The 5580-nt window shown below is 25.8% G+C and overlaps 1 long non-coding RNA gene across 1 annotated transcript; it reads left to right on the top strand.

Moving 5' to 3' along the window:
- The first annotated feature begins 4559 nt into the window (after positions 1-4559).
- On the top strand, positions 4560-5160 carry LOC106341610. The gene is made up of 3 exons (XR_001269695.1): positions 4560-4827; positions 4921-4996; positions 5125-5160. It is a non-coding gene; the product is annotated as an uncharacterized LOC106341610 (long non-coding RNA).
- The last annotated feature ends 420 nt before the right edge of the window (positions 5161-5580 follow it).

Below are 5580 nucleotides of genomic sequence, written 5' to 3'. Positions count from 1 at the left end.
AAAATAAAGAAAAAACAAATGCAGAAACTTTTAAGTAAATAAAAGCAGTTTTACGTATTACCTGATTTACATTTATTTATTTTCTAAAAAATAAAATCTCTTATATACTAAAACACAAGTCACTTGACAAATAGAATTATGACAAATGGAAAATAATTTTTTTTTTAAGAAAAAACAATTGATTTAAAAGAAAATCTCTTATACATCCCTAATTTTTAGCAATTCTCTTTATACACGTTCAAAGTCACTTGACCATGATTTCAAACTGTTTTTGGTTTTCCTCTTTTATATAATTTACTCTCTTTTTTTTTTCCTCAATTTTTCTATCTTCTCACGCAAACAAAAGAATGAAAGATCTTTTCATCTCTCTTAAATTTTCCTTGGGTTTCTTCATATATTTTTTTCTGCACCAATAATTAACATTACTTATTTTCCTCATGTTGATTTACCTTAGAATTTTTTTTTTTTGAATTTATAAGGTTGAAATTTACAGCTTAAGTTTGCATTTTATAAATTAAAAAATTGTATAGCAATAACTAAGTAAAGTAAATTTAACTTTGGATAAAAAAATTAATCTCCTTGATACGTTCAGCAATAACTCAATTGCAGTTGTGATTTGTGAATCAAAGAAGCACAAGCTTTTGACATGACAAAAAAGGTTTTAACGTTTTCCATTCTTTGCTATTTTTCCTGATTTGTTGATTAATGTTTCATTGGTTGAATCAATTATTTTCCAGGATTCACAACTGCAATTGAGTTATTGCTGAACGTATCAAGGAGATTAATTTTTTTTATCCAAAGGAAAATTTACTTTACTTAATTATTGCTATACAATTTTTTAATTTATAAAATGCAAACTTAAGCTGTAAATTTCAACCTTATAAATTCAAAAAAAAAATTCTCAGGTAAATCAACATGTGGAAAATAAGTAATGTGAATTAATTTTGTTTACAAGTGTGCTTTCAAAAATATTTCAGGTAAATCAACATAAAATGTCAATTTTAAACTATAAAAATTAAAATAGTAAATTATTAGATTCATCATATCTAAAGTTACACTAAACTAAATTAAGTATTTTTTATTCTGTACGTAATCATCAAATATTGATATAAAGTTTTTCTTTCATACTTTCAATCACTTTATTTCAATGCTTGTACCTCTAAAATGATATGTTCATCAACCAATGAAACATTAGTCAACAAATCAGGAAAAATAGCAAAGAATGGAAAACGTTAAAACCTTTTTTGTCATGTCAAAAGCTTGTGCTTCTTTGATTCACAAATCACAACTGCAATTGAGTTATTGCTGAACGTATGTTCCATTTTATTTTCCATTCAATTTCTCTAAACCGTGACCTCCAAGCCCTGTAAATCAAATGATCGAGAAAGTTTCTAAGTTAGTTATGTTGTAGTGATCTAAAATCAAATCTCTTCAAAGTTACCGTACCAATATCAATTGCATCCCGTAATTCCTCTATATCAATCTAAATCTTGTTGATAGTAAGCTTTTAAGTATTAATCTAGATGAATAATTTTAAAAATAATTTGGTGCAGAAAAAATAATAATTAACATTACTTATTTTCCTCATGTTGATTTACCTTAGAATTTTTTTTTTTTGAATTTATAAGGTTGAAATTTACAGCTTAAGTTTGCATTTTATAAATTAAAAAATTGTATAGCAATAACTAAGTAAAGTAAATTTAACTTTGGATAAAAAAATTAATCTCCTTGATACGTTCAGCAATAACTCAATTGCAGTTGTGATTTGTGAATCAAAGAAGCACAAGCTTTTGACATGACAAAAAAGGTTTTAACGTTTTCCATTCTTTGCTATTTTTCCTGATTTGTTGATTAATGTTTCATTGGTTGAATCAATTATTTTCCAGGATTCACAACTGCAATTGAGTTATTGATGAACGTATCAAGGAGATTAATTTTTTTATCCAAAGTTAAATTTACTTTACTTAGTTATTGCTATACAATTTTTTAATTTATAAAATGGAAACTTAAGCTGTAAATTTCAACCTTATAAATTCAAAAAAAAAAAATTCTCAGGTAAATCAACATGTGGAAAATAAGTAATGTGAATTAATTTTGTTTACAAGTGTGCTTTCAAAAATATTTCAGGTAAATCAACATAAAATGTCAATTTTAAACTATAAAAATTAAAATAGTAAATTATTAGATTCATCATATCTAAAGTTACACTAAACTAAATTAAGTATTTTTTATTCGGTACGTAATCATCAAATATTGATATAAAGTTTTTCTTTCATACTTTCAACCACTTTATTTCAATGCATGTACCTCTAAAATGATATGTTACTGTTCATATAATATTTTAAATAATATTCACTATGATTGAAAATTATGATGATGATCAAATAATTTCTAATATAATGAATTGATCTATGCGTAGCACATGCATAATACTAGTTTATATATTAAAGCACAAGTCGCCAATAAAATTCTGACACATGACATATTTTTAAAAAAAATAAAGAAAAAACAAATGCAGAAATCTTTAAGTAAATAAAAGCAGTTTTACGTATTACCTGATTTACATTTATTTATTTTCTAAAAAATAAAAATCTCTAATATTTCTTCCACTAAATCCATGATCTCACGATCTTTAAAACTACTAATCTTTAAAAGTTTCGACCATTACTTGATTGCAATATATTTACTTCATCTCTATTTAAATTCTTTGCCACAGTTCCATTGATTCTCTCTCAAATTAATGGTTTCAATGAAATAAAAAAAAAACAAAGCACAAATTTGCTATAGATTGATATGCTTAACGTACTGCAAAGTTGGGAGATGAAGTTAAAATCAAGGATAGTGAAACTAATGCGCCCAACTCTTCATGCTCAAATTCATTTCTTTCATGAACTTTTTTTTGTCTTTTAACATACATATGCTTATTTCTTTTTAGTTTTTCATATTGGCAAAAATTACATACTACATTGTGAAAAAGGTAAACATAAACAAATTAGGTCGTTAATAAAAAAAAGGTCACTAACTTTTTCAAAATGGACTAATTTACAAGCCTAGATTTGCTGAATTTGTTTTATTTGGTATGGTGATAGTTCAGGGATGAAAAAATATAGGATCTCACCTTAAATTAACGTACAAATAGAGTCTAAAAAACTCGGTGGTAGAGAAATGTGATGATATTATTTTTGTTTACTTTTGAATCAAAATATATACACTTTTGCTTTATATTTCTTATTTGTAAATGCTTGGAAACAAACAAAAAGGTCAGCAAGTATAGCATTGAAAATATATGCATAAGATAAGAAGGGGAAAACCATAAAAGATATTAACATCAGTTATGTTATACTTGTGCTACATATATGTTTTCACTCAGTTTGGCTTTTCATATGTAATGATTTGAAAATATATGCATAAGATAAGAAGGGGAAAACCATAAAAGATATTAACATCAATTATGTTATACTTGTGCTACATATATGTTTTCACTCAATTAGAATTTTCATAAGTAATGATTTGTCTTTTGTTTTGGAAAATAGATTAATAGTTGACATTTATGTTGTGTTTATATTGGACTGTTTTAAGATATACAGAACAATTTTAAATTTCAAGTATACCAATAAATATATCCCTAAAATCTATTTTTATTGTAAATTATATAACCCTAAATTTTGTCTTATATACTAAAGCGCAAGTCGCATGGCAAATCAGATACCGACATCTGGAATTTTTTAAAAAAATTAAAAAAACAATTGACATGTGGAAATTTTTCTTAAAAACAATTAAAAACAACTGATTTTCTTTCTGACGCTTGGCAAAGTTTTATTAAAAAACTATATTTTCTCTTAATTTTCTGCAATGTAAATCTTCAGCTCCTTATTTTTCCTAATTTTTCTAAAAAACTCACGTTAACTTATATTTCCTGAAACTATTTTATAATCTCCTATATAAATTAATCTACTTTCTCTTATATATTGTATCTCTGACACAAGCATCGTATCTTCAAAGGTGAGACTATAAATTTTGACATTTGAGGATCAAGAATGCGAAGTTAGTGTTTCTCTAAATTGTACCCATGGAAAAGCTCATAAAAAAAACAATCATTGTATTACTGCATCATGTCTACAGCATGTCATCAAAAAGAAAAAGTAAGTGTTCCATTGTTATCGATCTTAGTTTTCCTGCAACAATAATATAAGTTCACATTTTTATGAAAGATTATTTTCACCCATGTGCATCCATAATCAATACTATTATTACCTTTTTTTGCTTATTAATATGAATTTAGATATCAATTTTTCTACGATATCAATTTATATTTTAAATGACTCTTTTATATATTGCTATAAAATTAATTTAACAATAAAAATAGACAAACATTGATAACTACCCACGTTCTATCACACAAACTAATTTCCTAATTATTCTTAACTTACCACCATCATCGCACGATCAACCATAAAGTTAGTTTACATATTTTTTTTTTGTGAACAAAGTTAGTTTATATATTATTCTCTCTCTTTTTTCACCATAGTTTCATCTCTCTTTTTTTCACCATCGTCAATTCTGAAACGCTCTGATGCAGTTTTATGTTTTATTTTCTATCAATTTTTTTAGAATAATTCTTCTCTTCTTCTCTAATACATAATCATTTCTCTCTTTCTGCAGAACTTAGGTTGAAGATCATGACATTGGAGTCTACTCCTATTTCACAGCTCAATTCATCTAAAAAGAATGGAAAATCAGAGTGCGATCTCTCGGATTTGGGACTACTATCCCAAACATGAACTTGAAGTTGTTGTCGCGATGAAAACTATCCTTGTGGACGAAAAGGTACATATACTTTGATGAAAAGGTACACTCATTTTAAGTTCAAAAACTGATACATATTTATAACTACTGTTTTTTGCATGATTCACATTGAAGATGTCAATTGAATTTCCTCAGTTTCTATTCTTCAAAAAAACGTCTAGAAGTCAAAGCATTGTCAACAACAATTGAGGTAATAATAATTTTTTACTACTCTGTTATATAAATGATTTTTAAGGTAGATTACTATTTTCTCTTTCTTTTTTTTCTTTGATAAACAAAAAAGAAATTGCTTAATTACAAATCCGTTTTTTTTTTCAGTGGCTTATTCTTAGGAAGACAAAATAGGCAACGAACTTGAGCATATTGATCTTTTCCTTTCAGTTAGCTACGAAAAACTTTCAATGTTTTTGAGTTTAATTTTCTTCACAGAGAAATTTTGGTTATGGTGTCTATTGTAGGGCAAAAGAAAGGCTAAGTCATCTTCTTACCACTGAAGAACGTGAAAATGACATTGGTAACTAGATTAATGTCAATTGTTAATAAAACTATTTTAGCATAATAACTGTAATGCAAATTATCACTCTTCTGTCTTATATGTTTTTTTGTATCTTATATGTTGACTTTGTCATTTTACATGTTAGTTCTGTTAATCTATTTACATTTTTTTTGAAAAAAAAACTGTTAATCAATTTACATTCATGCATTTTTCTGTTATATAGTACTAACATACATATGATTTTCTTAAATATTTTTTTTATTAGATATGCAGATTTA

This window comes from Brassica oleracea, chromosome C4 (assembly GCF_000695525.1).
Source record: "Brassica oleracea var. oleracea cultivar TO1000 chromosome C4, BOL, whole genome shotgun sequence".
Classification (NCBI taxonomy): Eukaryota; Viridiplantae; Streptophyta; class Magnoliopsida; order Brassicales; family Brassicaceae; genus Brassica; species Brassica oleracea.
The sequence above is the reverse complement of the archived record's forward strand: the minus strand, read 5'-3'. Positions and strand labels throughout refer to the sequence as shown.